We start from the raw sequence: 19,272 nt of genomic DNA, 5'->3' as shown, positions 1-19,272 counted from the left end.
AATTATATATATATATATATATATATATATATATATATATGTATATACATACATACATACATACATACATACATATATACATACATATATATATATACATACATACATGCATACATACATACACTTTAATATTTAAACTAGGTATTTTGGACATTTTATTTACAGTTACTTCAAACTAATGTCAGCTTTCACAAAACTTTGCAACCATTCAAACAGGCTCTTTATTTAGCAAAACAGCTCTATTTTGCATCATAATTGTTACGGAGTAAGAGATGAAGCGTGAAGCGGGGGGATCCAATTGCAAACCTTTATTCAGGGACATCGACAAAGACATGGTCATAGCAGGCAGGGTCAGACAATGGCTAACAGGTATATAGACAGCAAGACAAAAGAGTATTCCGTAACACAGGCAAGGGTCAATCAGCGGCAAACGTTATCCGAAGGGCGAGGCAATAAAGGGGTAATCCGAAAAGACAGGCGAGAGTTCCAAAAGGCTGGCAGCGAAACAGAAAAGACGTAATAACAATGCGTAGGTTCAAGACTTGGATGACAAGGGACAAGAACAAGACTAGACTAGAAAACACGACTAAACTGACTAACTGGCTCCATACAGTTGCTAACACACGAACTTGTGCTAAATGCAAACCAATACTCGGCCACTAGTGAAAGGAAGTCCAGGGTATAAATAGTGTCTCTGATTGGACACAGGTGATAGCCACAATGGCTGATGGGGAATGTAGTCCAGGGTGTGGTGTAACAGTAAGGGTGATGTGAATGTCAAAGCGACCTCTGGTGGCAAGCAGACTGACGTTCAGGAATGCATTCGTGACAGAGCCAGGGCTGAGGATCACCACAACAGGACAGACGGACCAGGAGCCCTCAGGGCAGAGCAGACGGACCAGGAGCCCACCGGGGCAGAGCAGGCAGGACAGGCAGAGCTGAGGACCACCACAACAGGACAGACAGACCAGGAGCCCTCCAGGGCGGAGCAGACGGACTAGGAGACCACCTAGGCAGAGCCAGGGTGGTACAGACACTCGAGTCATGGACTGGGACCTGGGAAGAACAGGGACAGAAGAGGCAGACAGAATGACAAGGAGAGAAGCAGAGAGTTCGTTGGCAGCCTTCGTGGCCGTGACAGGACAGGCAGAGAGTGTACTCGCTAGGTGAGGGTGATTGGGCGCTACCACCGTGCAGGGAGCTAGGACAGACGTCCCCGTTTTATGAGGTTCCGCAGCCTCAGCCGCCACCTCCTGGGAAACTGCGACTGGCATCACCGCCGTTGAGGAAGCCGCAGTTGATGCTGCCACCTCCAGAGGCTCTGCAGCAAAAGCCGCCACCTCTGGAGTCTCGATGGTGGCATCTGCGACCCCTTTAGAAGGTTCTGCAACCAGCACTGCCACCTCCGGGGGCACTGGTGCAGACTCTCAGTCAGATGAGGCCTCAGAAGCAGACTTGTGGACAGATGAGGTCTCTGGAGCAGACTTGTGAACAGATGAGACCTCTGGTGCAGACTTGTGAACAGATGAGACCTCTGGAGCAGACTTGGTGATGGTCGAGACCTCTGGAGCAGACTTGTGAATGGACGAGATCTCTGAAGCGTAGTGTGCAGCCCACACACTGAGAATGGTGATCGCCATCACACTGGCAGACATGACGTGTGCAGCTCTGGGAGGAATCAGGTGATCGCCATCACACTGGCAGACGTGACGTGACGTGGCTCTGGGAGGTGAGTGACGTGGCGTGACGTGACGTGACGTGACGTGACGTGACGTGACGTGACGTGACGAGACTTTGGACAGACAGAGGAGATGTGACAGGGCTTTGGGAGGTCAGACGAGATGTGAGGAGGCTCAGGAAAGACAGACGAGACGTGACTTGGCTCTGGGCGGTCAGACGAGACGTGACTTGACTCTGGGCGGTCAGACGAGACGTGACTTGGCTCTGGGCGGTCAGACGAGACGTGACTTGGCTCTGGACGGTCAGACGAGACATGACTTGACTCAGAAACAACAGCAATAACTTGACTTGGCTCATTAAGAACTGCTGTGACTTGACTTGGCTCATGAAGGTCAGCTGTGACTTGGCTTGGCTCGCGACGACCAGCTGTGACTTGACTTGCCTCACGGCAACCAGCTGTGACTTGACTTGGTTTGCGGCGACCAACTGTGACTTGTCTTGGCTCGCGGCGACAAGCTGTGACTTGACTTGGCTTGCAGAAACCAGCTGTGACTTGACAATCCGTTTTGACTTTGCTTGACTCAGGAACCACAGTTTTGACTTTGCTTGACACAGGAACCACAGTTTTGACTTTACTTGGCTCAGGAACGGCAGCTTTGATGTTTCTTGAATCAGGGACGGCAGCTTTGACTTTGCTTGACTCAGGAACAATAGCTTTGACTTTGCTTGACTCAGGAACGACAGCGTTGACTTTGCTTGACTCAGGAACGACAGCTTTGACTTTGCTTGACTCAGGAACAACTGCTATGACTTTGCTTGACTCAGGAACAGCAGCTGTAACTTGACTTGACACTGGAACAACAGCCGTATCTTGACTTGACTCTGGAAAAACAGCTGTAGCTTGACTTGACTCTGAAGCTTGACTGGACTTGGGAACAACAGCTATAACTTGACTTAGGAAGAGCAGCTCTGACCTGACTTGACACTGGAAACACAGCTTTAACTTGACGTGACACTGGAACAACAGCTGTGAAGTTGTATGAAACCGGGGTGGCAGCAGTGACATGACGGAGCGTCGTTGTCGCCGCCATCTTGTAAACGCTGCCATTACGTAAGCGCTTGTAACAATCGGCAAACGTGAATGTCCCGGTGCTTGTGGTGGACTAAACTTAGCGGCTGCCATTACCGCGTTGTCGTGTTCTTCCTCCACGACGCCCACAGTAAATGGCGAGCCCACACACAACAGAGCAAAGTCCAGAAACTCACAAAGTGATGATCGCGGACCCTTGCGTCTGAGCCGTGACTTTAGCGGCAGATTAATTCACTTAAGGAAAAAGTCTATCAAAACACAGTCCAGCAGATCAGAATATTCTGCAATGTCTAAATACTCTTGTATGTAGCCCTCGAGCGATCGTGTGCCCTGCTTGAGGGCTAACAACAGTCTTGCAGTGTCCATGCCTGGATGATGTCCTTGTGAAAAGCTGCTGGGTCCTTGTGCGGCCAAGTATTCTGTTACGGAGTGAGAGATGAAGCGTGAAGCGGGCGGATCCAATTGCAAACTTTTATTCAGGGACATCGACAAAGACATGGTCATAGCAGGCAGGGTCAGACAATGGCTAACAGGTATATAGACAGCAAGACAAAAGAGTATTCCGTAACACAGGCGAGGGTCGATCAGCAGTGAACGTTATCCGAAGGGCGAAGCAATAAAGGGGTAATTCGAATAGACAGACGAGAGTTCCAAAAGGCTGGCAGCGAAACAGACAAGACGTAATAACAATGCGTAGGTTCAAGACTAGGATGACAAGGGACAAGAACAAGACTAGACTAGACTAGAAAACATGATTGAACTGACTAACTGGCTCCTTACAGTTGCTAACACACGAACTTGTGCTAAATGCAAACCAATACTCGGCCACTAGTGAAAGGAAGTCCAGGGTATAAATAGTGTCTCTGATTGGACACAGGTGATAGCCACAATGGCTGATGGGGAATGTAGTCCACGGTGTGGTGTAACAGTCAGTGTGATGTGAATGTCAAAGCGACCTCTGGTGACAAGCAGACCAACGTTCAGGAATGCGTTCATGACAATAATTAAGTGCTGCATTCATTTCAGCATGGGCGTTTATGACAGTCACTGGTCACTTTCTACTCTTGTCTGTCATTGGTCAGTCAGACACTTAGTCCCGCCCTAAACTCACATCACTGAGTCAGAAGCTGACATGCTGACAAATAAACAGATCAATGTTATGAAAGTATCTCAGTGTTTCACTCTTCAGAAAGTCAAACTGCCAGTGACTGATGTATGAACTGGTCATGAAAAAGTATTAGCATAAAAATTACATCAAATAGGCATATGAATTTAAAGCTGTACAATATTAGCAATAAATACAAAGATGAATATAAGGAACCAATAAAGCTTTGCAGATTCCCCTGATTTTAGAGGGAAAAGACTTAAAACAAGCAGAGGACTTTTTATTATGTTTTCTGTGGACAGTTATGGGTTTTGGTGCCCTGTCCCTGGAAATTCAAAATTACCTGAAAATACATCACAAAAAAAGCCTGACCGAAATACAGTAATCTGCTGGATTTTGAAGAGAGAAAAATCTAGGAAATTCTGGATTTGTGAATGTTTTTTCCACGTTGTGGTTCAAGGCTTCCATACATGAGCATGGATGAAAATGTAAAGTTTAGAAATGTAAAAAAAATAAATAAATAACTTGAACATCAGACTACATTACCTACAGACTACATTGTCTCTGGTGTGACTTTTGTAACAGTGCTGCTGATGTTAGTAACAGCTGAAAAAACAATGACTGATGAATATTAATGGATCAGCAATAACACAAATAATACAAAGAGCTTATGTAAATATAATCACCTGCACATTATGTTAAATCACAGAAAGTTTGGTCTAACCAACTCATACATAATTGCCTGGACAAGTTTTGACTTAAATGGGAAAAGACCCGTAATAGCAGCAGCAACTGCCAGCATCACCACAGGCATCTCGAGTGATGACTCCATCCTGTACTGTTGGGTGTCCACCACAAATCCACAATTTTTATTCTCAAAGATGGGTTTAAGAGATTAAATAACCGACTACTTTGAGTTATTCATTTTGTTTTAAGTTGTTAAATTTCAAGAGAAACAAATGCTGAGAATTTAGCCAAAAATCTGATGCTAACTTACAAAAATGTATTTGTCACACAAAAGATCCACTTGCAGTTTTATTCTGCAAACAACAGTCCAAAACAACATAATCCACATGAGCAAAACAGAAAACAAAGCCAGTAACACAAGCGCAGAATGTAATACTGACACAACTAAAGACAAAATGAACAAGGTATATATAGGATGAGGCTAATGAGTCAATGATAAACAGCTGGCAGTAATGAACAAATAATGAGTGCAAAGGGTTATGGGAAACACAGTCCAGAACACACAAACAATGACACAAAGAGAGTGCCCTCTGGTGGCTAAGATGGGCACTCCAATAACTGGCTGTGACAGTGTTAGTGACTACATAAATTTTGAGGTTTGGGTCCAGCCAAACAAATTCAATGATCAAACAGCTAAAAAAAAAACAAACCCACTAACAAGTAGGAGAAAATCAGAAATAATCTGATAAGGTTCAGTCGCCTGAAGATTCAAGAACAGTGAAGAACAGATTTCTATGCTAAACAAATCAGAACAAATATAACAGGAGTCCAGCAGCTGTCACTGAATGAATTAACTGCTGTCTGTTCACTAATGGAGGAAGAGGAGAAAGAGATGACTAGAACAAAATGTCAATAAAATTGCTATAAGTTCAATATGCAACTCAAAAAGCACAATGGGGTTAATTAGCTTTGCTGTTGCCTTTAGTTTGTGTCATTTTTTGTCAAACGTTTGCCAAAATCTAATTTTAATTACATAAATTCAAAAGTTTAAAAAGAATACGTTCCTTTGTTTTTTCACACAAACATCAAGAATCAGTGTATGAATCTCAACAATGGTGACACACTTCATGCTGCAATGTATTCTAGGTGCATCATACAAAACTCATCCAGGGCTGCCAGAATGCATTGTGGCTTGAAGCATGTCACCATTGTTGACATTCATACACTGATTCTTGGTGTTTTCGCCGTAATAAACATAGTTACGGGAGCTAAAAAAGACGCTTATCGCCGTAATAGTGACATCAAAACTTGTGTACATGTAAAATGTAAGACAGAATAATCTGGTTTATAATAAGTGAAGCTGGTAATGCTGTTTTTGGAGTTATTTAATACACTGGAGCTTGACATCAAACAAAAGTTGGGTTTTCACTTTCAACCAAAATGTGACATCTGAGCAATGCAAGTCCACATCTAATGTGATGAGAAGCTTTATTAGAATGTTAGAGGATAATGTTCTACCAATATTATTGTAAGAGGGGCTGCGACTCATCAGTGTAATCTATTTCTTGTACTTTGAGTATTTCTACCTGACGGTGAATGTCTGCCTTGAGAGCAAGAGAAGTCCTGTATGCTCGCTGGGAAAAGTGAGTGTCATCTATGGTCCTGGTTTCGAGGGTAACCAGGCTGGTTCTACCATAGTCCTGAGCATGCTGACTGAAAACATCAGAGAAAGAGGGTAGTAAATCTCAGACTCTTTTGCAGATAACTTGTTGTTAGACAGATCTGGTACTACAGGGGACTTGGACATTGACACTTGACTGGAACCAGTAACAACACTCTCAGGAATTGAATGAAAAGTACCAATTGGAGTGCCACAATGCAGGGAAATGTCATCTACAGAAGGATTGACCACTTTCAGATAAATTGAACCCTTATCTGCTTTCTTCACAGTCCATGCAAATCCTACTAATCCTAGTGAGGCTCAAACACACCAGTGTAGCCATTTGGCTGTAAACCTGCATGGACAAGAAGTCCCAACCAAGTACAACTGGTTCTGAGCAATTTCTGATCACTTGAAAGGAATGTGACGTTGAGTGACATTGGCTGACAAAGTACCCACTGAATCTAAAGTGTCCCCAGAAATAGATGTCAGAGGTATGAACTGTTTTAACAAGGGTCTCTGACATATAGTGGGAGTAGACATTCTGAAATCTTCACTTATAAGAGAAACATCAGCACCAGTATCCACAAATGCATGAACTACTGTGTCCTCAATTACAAGTGATACATTTTGTGTCATGACTAGAACAGTGTCTAAAGTCACATGATGTTCGGCCATGTTACCATTGGGTCTGGTGTCAGCAGCAGCTGGCAATTGGCCCTCATTGTCAACTACTGGTAGTTTCTCTGCCACTGAGGAACATCTGAAGGTGACTGGAAACGGACATGTCCAGGACTTGTGGACCGATGAGTCTGACGCTTCAGTGAGTAGTTGTCCGACGACATGTTGCCCACTGTCAGGACAAGAAGAACGATCCAGAGAGTCTTGAACTGTGATGTGTTGTCCACGACCCTGTAACCTCCTAGGATTTTGATCATTATAGCCCTCCTGTCTGTGTGGTTCATAGCAGTCCCTCTCACCACTTGTGTCTCTGTATGAAGGTCTATGTTTGTAGAAAGAGTCACAGTCAGTATTTGAATGTCTGTCATACCTGCGACGTTCAGATATATGCCCTCGTGAATCCTCCGGGGTAAGACTGTGCCGTTGACGATCCACTGAATTGTGTCTGTTGGCAAACCTCTGTCTGTTGACCTCGAGCTGAAGTTGATCCCCACTCTCTGTCAAATGTTCCAGGGTCCTCTGAAGTTTAGCGAAGTCCCCTGAAGTAGCAGAGTGAACCGAAGGAAGTACAGTAGACATCATGGAACAGGGAGAGGTAGGTACATGCTGTGGAAGAATGTTAATTGCAGATTCAGTAAAGGCTCCCCCTGTTGAAGATGTCCACTGTTGTGGGTGGGAAGGCAGTAGTACCTTGCTGCCCTCGTGTGCCTGCTTAATCTGCAGAGCCAGTGTAAGAGCAGCATCCAATGTGTCCACACCTTGTTCATGAATGCAAAGCTGTAGATAAGGTTCAATGCAGCTTTTACAGCTTTTAGAACACCTGAATTTTTCTCCGTTTTTTGCATTAGCCTCATAAGTGGGAAAAGCTTCATCCACCAAATGGCTAATTTCTGCATCAAAAACTCAAGGAGCCTCACCAGGCAGGTAGGCAGGTGTGTGCATATTTTAACATAACTTTGAAATGTGGAAAGGTAAACTCGCTTGCCAAAAACCTCTTTCATTTTGTCTTTCACTTGTTTATAATCCTTCTTGATGTCATTCTGCAAACTGTCCCATTAGCTAAAAGCAGTACCACCTGGGCAAGTTGGCAAAAACTTCAAAATCCGTGGTAGCCTCCACGATTACTTCAAATCGTCTGCACCAGTGAAGAAAATCTTCTTTCCCATCCTCCAGAAAGACAAGCGGAAAATGTCCATTAATATATTGCACCACATGTGAACTACTCGTGACAGGCAAATTGCATGCTGAATCCACTTCACTCATGTTACAAAAAAGTTCACAGTAACAAAAAAAACCTGAAACTTCAGGAAACTATGATTACCCCTCTACTGGTCTGTTTTAAATTTGCATTCCATACCAGTACGTATTTTCTTATGTTCTTTTAGATTTTGCAGTTGTTTCTCTCCAGTGTGGATGTTTATGTGATTCTTAAGGTTTGATGATCGTGTGAAACTACTGTTCTTGTATATTGTCTTTCCTATTGTATACTGTTTCATGCATGTGTTATGATAGATCACTAGTTAGTATAACCCCACCTATACCAGGTCTCTTGGTGTATAGGTGGGAATTTGGGAATTCATATTTTGATTATCTAAAACATGGTGTATATTATATGTTGATACCTATGCAACATATTCGAGTTTTAAGAATCTTTAGTAGTTTTTGCATGAACACCCAATCCACCCAAGGACACATGCAAAATATCAAGCTCACAGACAAAGAGTCATCAACTTTCCCTCCAAAAGTGAAAGTCACCATTGGCTCTCTGACCAAGCTACATCTCTAATGCTTTAGTACTGTAGGAAAGATCTTTTCTGTGGCCAAGAAAATGTAATATCTTAGAGTTGATATGAAATTATAATGAATTATACTGAATTATTTTCTCAGAAAAACAACTAAATTAACGCAAGATACTTATACACATGATAAAGGATGTCCTGAATCTCCCAAAATATCAATAACTAATTTTTGACCAAAATTTAAGTTACAGTCTTTTGCCTTTGCACAGCAGAATAGTTTGTCGGTCGCGGTGATCTTGGGTTGGCCTCCGCACAGTGGGGAGATGGTGGGCTGAGCTCTGGATCTGGCTGTGCTCCAGATCGGGGATAGATGTTCTCTTTAGACATTGGATGATAGCTTCCCTCCAGCTCAGTCCAGTGGTGTCTGGGAGGTCGACGGGGAGGTGGTAATTAGCCCTGATCCAGAAGTCAGTTCTGGAGTTTTAACGGCGTTCGACGACTCTGTACTGAGCTCACTGTTCTGGATCAGGGCTAATTCCTACCTCCTCTTTGACCCCCCATCCACATACTCCAAGAGGGGCAGGTCCTTACAGGCTAGGGAGGTGAACAAAGTGGCAAGGGGATCCATGGGAACAATGGGAAAATAAAAACACTGAACAAAACGCAGAATTAAAAACGGAGGAGTAAAGGTGCAAATTAACTTTTTGTCTTGGTATTCTGTCATGATACAAGGTCTACTATGCACACAGCGAAGAAGATAAAGTTCAACAGTCTTTAATTAATCCACACAGAGGGTAAAACACAGCAGGCAGGCAGGAGACACACAAGTAACATTCACATACAATACCGGACAAGGGAGCAATTTAAATACCAACATAAACGAGGGTAATTAACAAGACACACCTGAACTAAATGACACGATTAACAAGAGACAGAGACTGGGTCACACAGAGCACATGGGTAGAAAAACAAACACAAACAATCCAGGTGTGAGAGTAACATAACAAAATGTGGAAAAAGTGAAGTGCTGTGAATACTTTCCGGATGCACTATAGCTATTACACATGAATTAAAAATTCACAAGGAGCAGAAGAAAAATACAGAAAAACGTACATAAAGTGTTACAATTAGACTTAATTTAATGCCAAAATAACTACTGTTAACTCTTTACTAAATAGTAAATCCAAATATTTGTCTCATAATCTGATTAAATTAACTGAATCATTAATTGCAAATATTGCAACCATGAATGTGATACGTCAGCTATAAAAAATGGAAAAAATGCATTGCATAAAATGTGCTATTTGTTAAAATAATGTTAAAAATGTTACTTACCTTCATCTTGCGGCCAGGTGAGTGTTTCATAATTTAGACAGGATTTGACAGTATCACCTTCATTTGATCATAGGTAATTCTCCACCAAATTTTTGTCAGTTTTAACCCAAAGAAGTGGACTGTGATGCTTGCTGTAACATTGGCAGTGACTGAGTAATGCTTATTAGTCAGTCTATTATAGTCTGTTTATTAACATATTTTGTAACCGAAATACATTAAAATCATATAGGAAAACCTAAATGTAATCTGAACAAAAGCAAAAAAAAAGTTTAATACAAAATTTACACCAAGTGACAATACAGATTCATTTAAGACATTAGCTGTTCATTTACTTGCTTTTCAAGTTTAGTTATATATGTAAATTCACTATACCACTTGCTGTTTGTATATTTTGTATGATGAGGCATATGAATATTTAAAGTACAGTACAATATTTAAAGTAATCAACTGTAACATGGATGTTTACAGAATAATTTATATTAAATTGGAGCTTTCCCTTTACCATGAACTTTTACTTTTTTTTTTTGCCATCATTTACTTGAAAATATTAAAGTGTGACTATTTTGAAGAAAAGTGTAAATATATACTTTTCACCCTTCACCAATTAAAACTTATAAACAATCAAAATAATTTAAAAGGGATCATCGGATGCCTATTTTCCACAAGTTGATACAAGTTGGTTCTTTAGGATCTCAATGAAAAGTCTTAAACATACTTTGGTTAAAATTGCTCAACACCCTTTTACCTTGTCAACATCAGCTCTGTTCACAGCGAGCCATTTTGGTGCTTTTCCCTTTAAATGCTAATGAGCTCTGCTCACCCCGGCCCCCTCTCTACTGTGGGGTGACGAGCCGTTCTCTGAGAAACTGTAAAGTTTAGCCGCGGAACTTGCCAACTAGCACTTCTGTAGATGAAGCTGGATCACGTTAACATAGACGCATTCCCTTTAAAAACAAAAGTAATGTTAATCCTCTGCGTCTTCAGTGGCTCAGATGTCGGGAGTAAATGACGACTGCTATATTTATTATTACATCCAACAACAGAACACCTCAGTCACTTATGAGACACTCTTGTGTGCCCCTGCTCCAGCGTCAAAACAATGGTGGACTGTTCACAGCTCACTCAGGACGGGTCTAAGGTAAGACAGCTGTGTCAATCAACAATCGTGGGAGGGGCCTGTGCAGAACTACATCATTCTGCCACGATTACAGAACAGTAATCTAGGAAAGTGTTTATTACTTTTGACGATAAAAAAAAAATATATATATATTGATGATTTTTTTTTTTTTTTTGCATTATAGGGTGGTTGTGTACACACACTGACAACACACATGTATGTTCAAACAACGTATGTAAAAGTGAATTTTGCATCCGATGACCCCTTTAAAGATGACTACATAAAACTGAGGTGAAACAGCTTTAGTAGTGTTAACAGCAATAACATAAGATAGTTGAATATGTTTTTCTATCATTTTTATAAAGGAGCGATATTTAACATCCAAACTCATCGATTCTGTTTTACAAAATAACCTGTATATGAATGGCACTTGAGCAGTATTTATTATTTTCTGAAAGTGATGTTGTGGTCATCAGTGTTGTTTGATGCAGCAAAGACATTTGAAGAACTTCTTGTACTGCTGCCAAACCTGGACAAGAATGACGAGAGATCAATTTAACCTCTGACACTCATAAACCAGAATGGAGTTTGTTTATAATAAACAGGTAAGAAGAAGAGGCTTTTAGAGACTAGATTTGCATTTTTAGAAATAAATATTCATGCTTTTCTTTTTTCCATAAAAAATTACAAATTAAAAGGGAGTTTGCTGTCAGGTTAAATTTGATTTTTTTTAACAGTTGGAGTTTGAATAGTTTTGGTTCATTTGAACATTCAGTCACAGGAAGGAAATGGAAGAGTAACAGTTTAAACAAACTGCCTCTGACATTCCACTCTTCAGGTCACAGGTCACCAAAATAACAACACGGACCTCAGTGAAAACATCCAGATTATACATGTGAACTCAGTGATGTCTGACCTCATTATTGAGGACACAATAGATCAGGAAGATGAAGGTTTCCTGCTGGGAGTTCAAGATCAGGAAGAGGATCTCCAGCTCCTTACTGCCATTAGTGAAGAAACCCAGAATCCAGGGGCAACCAAGAACCACAAACTGAGCCAGTGTTTTAAACACCATAATCCTGCAGATAAACAGACAAAGAAACAGTTAATGTGTCTTTATTGACTATATGTGGTTTTATATAGAGTGATTAAATTATAACGTTACTTGGATTGTTTCATCTGTGAAACTTCAGCATTGAGACTTTTGAGAGTTGAGTTCAGACTGATGAAGATCTTGATGAAGAGAAGTGTGTTTGACTGGAAAGTACAAGAGTAATTAATCAACTTGTTTTCCTTTTAATATAAAAAAGTTATGAGAAATGAGAAATGTGTTTACTGCTAGTATGACGCAAACAGGACCCAGAAAACTCCAGATGAAGCCTTTATCGATTTTAATCCAGCAGCTGTTTAGAGAAAAGTCAATATAATAACTGAAATAATTTGTCAGAAAGGCATTTCAGGTTTTGGAAATGGCACAAAAGTCCAGAGCTGCTTTATTTCCTACTAACCAAAGTAATTTAAAAACAACAACTACTACTACTACTACAACTACAACAACTCACCGTTCGCTCCCGTAGCCTTCAGGAACCAGACCGACAGAGACACCCACCACAACCAGAGCAATCAGATATCCAATTACACACAGGAATCCACTGCTAAGCACCTCCCTCTTTTTGGAGCTGATCTGTGATAGGTTCTTCACACAAATGAAGAGCATCACAGCTTCAATGAACATCCACACAAAGCCGGAGAGAAAGAGGAAGTGCAGAAGGCCTGAGATCACGGCACACAACATCTGGAGACCATGAGAGACGGTTATGATGATTCTCAGTGAGGCTGTGCTGAGCTGTAGGGCTCATTCATCATTCTCACCTGCTGAGGCCGTATGATGTTCAGGAAATGCTATGTGAGCAGAAACAGAAGATGAGCCAACAGAAGACTGATGCAGATGTTGATTCGAGCCACATTATTCACTCTAGGACTCCACTGACAAAGGGCAAAGGTCAAGAGGGCCAAACTAAAGAACACCAGCCCCACAATCACACACACCAGATTCAACAGTTCCAGCAGTTGAGAGTCGCTCTGAGAAAACATGTCAGAGTACATGAGTGCCAAATCTGTGTTGTTCTTCAGTGTTCACTAGAAATGTTCTTGTACCTCTGGTGGACGGCTGGTTTGCATGATGAGAGCGAATGTCGACAAGTGAACACAGGAACACACAGTGTAGCTGCTGTTGGTTTTTAAAACAGAACAACCATCTACAATCCACTCGCTGATATTCCAGTACACACAGGACAGAGAACCGGTGGGATCAAACTCCTGCAAAAACAAGAATGAAAAGGCATACAATATCAGAACACTGAATATTTGATGTTTTCAGATGTCGACAAAAACACATTTCAGTCTCTCACTCTGATGTGTCTGAAGGTGAAGTTGACTGGTTTGTTGAGTTTAGTGTTGTTGGTTTTGGGAAGAGTAGCTGAGATCACAGTGGACATCATGGTTTTAACAGTGTCATTTGATGTGTTGAAGAAGTCTGGCTTCAGTAGATTCTCCATTGTGCTGTAGCTCATGAAAGCCACAGCAGCTGATCCTATGTAACTGAAACAAAAAGAAACTTACATTAAGCTATATGTTACAATAATAAAAAAAAATAATAATAAATAATAATTAAATAAAAAAGTGAGTAAGTAAAGGTGATTTAGTGGTAATGGTATGAAGTATTTTCCCCACATTTTTTTAATTAAACTAAAACATATGACATACTTTCATTGTTGTTCTTGGCGATCTCAATGAGATCGATGTCCACAGAAGAATTTGTCGTGTCAAGTTGTGGGATTTTATTTAAGGTGACATTTGGTCCAACCATGAAGACTTGACCCTCTGATTAAAGACAAACTAGCAGTTATATGCTATTCAGGCTATTTAATTGTATGTTTCCTCTTGGCTTTTATTTACATAACAACTACAGTATGCTTCATAAATACACAGTTATAGCATCCAGAGAAATTTAATGCTTAAAAGTAAAGATTCCAATTAAAGGTGACACTAATCACTAATATAATAACTTTAAATGTCAGGGTGTCTAGACCATACAAGTGTATTGATCCAGCTCATCAGGGAGGCAAAAGAGGGCAGAGGGGACCTGACAGTAATTTGGTTAGATCTGAACAATGAATACTGCTCAATACCTCATAAGCTGGGAGAGGTGGCACTTGAGAAATACCATGTACCCCAGAAGGTGAAAGAACTAATCCTGGAGTATTACAACAAGTTCAGAGTCTCTGCTGGCCCGCTGCCTTTGGAGTGGCAACAGTTTAGAAGTAGAAATCATCATCAGCAAGTCTGGAGCGAGTGTAACATGGGTGTAACACATCACCCCAACATAGGAAAGAATGGGTGAAACCTTGGGAGGAGGCTCGGGAGGAGGACGGACACCCAGGAGGGGGCCGGCAGACAGAATCCAGGGTGGTGGGGAGGGAGGAGCCAGGGAAGAGACAAGAGGAGCCAGGGCGGACCAGATGGAGACAGGGGCTTGGAGGGGCTTGGAGCAGGCAATGCCAGGTGTGACCCAGGCCACAACCATAATGTCGACCCACAGTGGAGCCCACGGAGGGAGAAGCCATGAAGGAGGAAGGGCTGACAACACCAGGGGGACAGACGGTGGCAGCGTAAGTGGCAGAAGAGCTCAAGGCAGAGACGGAGAACCAATGAGTCAGGGTGACAAGGAGGATCTGGAGGGTCGAGGTGGAATAGATGGCTCCAGCAACCAATGTGGAGGCATGGATCCGGAAGGCCATGGTGGAGTGACAGAGGACCAAGATGGAGCCGAAGGGAATGCAGCTGGAGGGATGGAGAGATGAGGCAAAGCTGGAGGAGTGGAGTCCTGAGACAAAGGATTGTCGATGACAGACCAAGGTGGAGCCGAAGGGACAAGAGAGCCCGGTGGAGCCAGTGGACTCCCGGGCCACAGTGGAGCAGAGGGAGCTGGGAGCCATGGTGGAGCCCTCTCTGGGCTAGACTCAGGAACATAAGCCCTCTCTGAGCTGGACGGGGAAACAGGAGCTCTCTCTGGGCTGGACTTGGGATCTGTGACCCTCCTCTGGGCCAGACACTGGAACAGCAACAGCAGCTTCTTTGAGTTTGACTTGGAAACAGGTGTGACAGTGCTTGTGTTTCTCTTTTCTTTCAATGATTCTGCATTTCCTGCTTCCTTATAAAAGCTTATACACAATTGTACACAGTTACACAGTTATTGCTGCATTTGTTGCTGTCTGACTCACCCCTTCTCTCTTGTTAAAGTCACTGACATCATATGTAATCTGAGTTTCATCATCAATAATAATGGTCTCCACTTACCAACAGTAGCAAGAGTAAAACTGACATTGTCACTTGTGACTGTCGGCTTCACCAATGTAGAGATGAGTTTTTCACCGATTTTTAACATGCGGTTTCCATAGGAGGCTAGTTCAGTTGGTGTTGTTGATGATAATGACTCTGAAGTCTTCTCTGAAGCGTTGAAGGCCACAGTCAAAATGTTTGTCACAGTCTAATTCATTGATCAGATAAATGCAGTTCAACAGAGTTACTGTACATGTACATGTCAAGAAAGCCAGACAGCACCGCTATATCAGTTATTATCCAAATTAGATTTGAGGATTTGAGGATTTTTCTTGATCAGGCACTTACATTCAAAGGAAGCACTTGAGCTGTAATGTTCTCGATCTGCTCAAGAAGATTTTGAAAACATCCTCCAGAGGTCTGACTCTGAAATCACAATCAAGCTTTATACGGTAAATAAAACACACTCTGTGATTTTAATCATGCTTTGCAATATTAATAGCAAACAAATGTAATTTTGTGCATGTAATCATCAGCAATAAATAGAAAAGCACATTCATTCAGTCATTAATTTCAAATATCTGCCAGTGCACATCTTATTGCACTGATCTATGGACTGTAATTGTCAGAAGCTGTGAGGCCAACTATAATATGTACATTTTAGAACTTACTGTGCATTCTTCCTGCAGTGTTAAGTTTATAACTGCAATGACAGAAAACAGCACAAAGACGATATTAAAACAAAACAGGAAATGATATAGATGTCATTTGTGCAATATTATAAAAGCATAGATCAAAAATAAATTATGAATGTGACCATGAGTATGGAATCCCTGAGATTTTTTTTTTTGTATGTCTTTGATTTTTATTAAAAAAAAAAAAAAACTTTACTATAATTATTGTTTTTAGGGGCCAAGCACTGGAGGTGTAAAATCATAATATTATAATGATTTCTGTAGGATAATGTGGCACTAAAGACTGAAGTAATAGGTGATGAAAATTCAGCTTTTACATACACTACCGTTCAAAAGTTTGGGGTCAGTACATTTTTATTGTTTTTTTTTTTTCTTTTTTTAAAGAAATTAATATTTTTTTTTCACCAAGAATGTATTAAGTTAATAATTAAAAGTTTATTAAAAGTTAATAATAAATAATTTACATTGTTATAAAATATTTATATTTTGAATAAACACTGTACTTTTTAAACTTGTTATTCATGAAAGAATCCTGGAAAAAAAAATTACAGGTTCCAAAAAATATTTGGCAGCACAACTGTTGATATTATCCAACATTGATCATTCTAATAATAAATCCGCATATTAGAATGATTTCTGAAGGATCATGTGACACTTAAGACTGGAGTAACAGCTGATACAAATTCAGCTTTTCATCACAGGAATAAATTCTATTTTAAAGTATGTTAAAATAAAAAACATTATTTTATATTGTAAAAACATTTTGCAATATTACTGTTTTTTTGTTTTTTTGTATATTTTTAATCAAATAAATGCAGCCTTGATGAGCATAAGAGACTACTTTAAAGACTATTACAAGTCTTACTGACCCCAAACTTTTGAACGGTAGTGTATATAAACTATATTTTAAAGTAACAGAAAACCATTATTTTAAATTGCAATAACATTTCTTAATATTACAAATATTACCATCTGTATTTTTGATTGATGAAAAAACATTACAAATTATACTGATCCCAAACATTTGAACAGCAGTGTATCTTGTAAATAACAATGAATTGTAAAGAAACTGAAATATTATAGGTGGGCCTTAAAGTTAGCAAAAGTGATAAAGAAAAAATAGGTATCTAAATTTATTCACCATACTGTTTGTTGCACATTGTTGTTTTTTTCTTTGTAATTGTCTATGGACTGAATTAAACTACTATTACAAGCTACTATTTATTGATTGATTGACTGATTGATTTAGCACTGGCTTTTTTGGAAATTAACCAATGCATGTAATTTAAAAAAGAACTATAGTTGTTACACGACAAAAAAAAAGTCATATGTTACATGAGTAACCTGATTTTGTCTTGATTGCCATGCTATGTATAGTTTAAGGATAAATAAACAGAGAAAGCAGTGTAAACCTTAGATATAACGCTAGTGGTGGCACCTGGTGGCCGAGGTTGATACTGCATGCTAATGCTGGTTTATCTTTTTTCTTTTTTGTGTTGCTTCTTGTGGAGAAAAATAAAAGGTTTTTGAAGAGAGAAAAAGTTTTTGAAAACAGTTTTGAAAAAGTTTTTGTAGAGAGAAAAATCTAGAAAATTCTGGATTTGAGAATTTTTTTTTTTTTTTTCCACGTTGTGATTCAAGGCTTCCATACATGAGCATGGAAGAAAAAAATAAGTTTAGAAATTTAAAGTAACAAAAACAAAAACAAAAAAAAATTGAACATCAGACTACATTACCAGCTGTGCTTGTCTCTGGTGTGACAGTGCTGCTGATGTTAGTAACAGCTGAAAAAACAATGATGAATTTCAATGAATCAGCAATAACACAAATAATACAAAGAGCTCATGTGAATATAATCACCTGCACAGTATGCTGAATTGCACTAAATTGGAGTAACCAGCTCATAGACATAATAATTGTCTGGACAGGCTTTGACTTTAATGGGGTAAGATCCGTAAAAGCAGCAGTAACTGCCACTATCACCACAGACATCTCGAGTGACGACTCCATCCTGCAGTGAAATAAATAATTTAATTTTCTTCAGTGTGATTTATTCTATATTTATTCTATATTTTATTTGTATATTATTCTTAATAATTTAAAGGGAGTCTCGCCCAGGGAGCAATTCAGTGTAGAACCGCCACTGCTGATCTACATAAATGTGTCTATGTTCGCGCAAATCATTTGTGATCCAGCTTCACCTATAGCACAAGTGAGTATAAGGGTTTTTTTTATGAATCTCTGCAATCACCTTTCCTGATAATGTGCTAGTTAGCAAGTTTCGCGGTTAAAGTAAACAATCTCTCAGAGCACAGCTGGTCACTCCACAGAGAGAAGAGAGGGGCAGGGTGAGCAGAGCTCATTTGCATTTAAAGGAACAACCACTTAGAATGAGATGATTTTTGCAGAGCTGATTTTGACAAGGTAAAAAGGGTGTTGTTTTACAAAACCATTGAGAATTTTTAACCAAAGTATATTACAGACTTTTCATTAAGACCCTAAAGAATCAACTTGTCAACTTGTGAAAAATGGGTATCTGATGACCCCTTAAAGGCATGATGAAGAAGAAAAACATCATTTAAATATGTAATTTTTAAAAGATTAAATTAACTACTTCATGGGAATTTTGAACTACTGTTTTGTTTTAAGTCGTTAAAAAAAAAAAAAAAAAAAAAACTGAGAATTTAGCCAAAACTGATGCTAACTTACAAAAATGTATCAGTGACTGCATGAATTTTGGGGTTTGGGTCCAGCCAAACTAATTCAATGATCAAACAGCTGAAAAAGAATCCACTGACAAGGAGAAGATGAAAATTTGAAAGTGTTCAGTTGACTGAAGATTCAAGAACAGTGAAGAACAGTTTTCTATGTTAGAATGAAATTATTTATAGTTTCTGAGGTGGGTCTTAAACCTGGGTCTCTCAGTCAGAAGATACAACTTATCTACCTCTGGTCTACCTGGGAGGGCTATTTGTAGAAAACCCATGTGCAGAAGAAAAAGTTAACCAGGAGGTTCAGATAAAAACAGCAGTCTTTACTTGGTCTCAGTCTTCAAACATAAACAAAAAGACAGTCATTGCTTAAAGAGTACAGCACTTGTGGAAATAATGGGTAATGCAAACAAATTAGGCTCAAGACTGAA

At 40.0% G+C, this 19,272-nt stretch overlaps 1 pseudogene; it reads right to left on the bottom strand.

Moving 5' to 3' along the window:
- Positions 1-1,042: 1,042 nt before the first annotated feature.
- Positions 1,043-19,272, bottom strand: part of LOC127154191 (adhesion G protein-coupled receptor L3-like) — a 33,160-nt pseudogene continuing 14,930 nt past the window's right edge.

Source organism: Labeo rohita, chromosome 22 (assembly GCF_022985175.1).
Source record: "Labeo rohita strain BAU-BD-2019 chromosome 22, IGBB_LRoh.1.0, whole genome shotgun sequence".
NCBI classification, from domain to species: Eukaryota; Metazoa; Chordata; class Actinopteri; order Cypriniformes; family Cyprinidae; genus Labeo; species Labeo rohita.
Note: the sequence above shows the minus strand (reverse complement) of the source record. Positions and strands in the feature narration are given on the sequence as shown.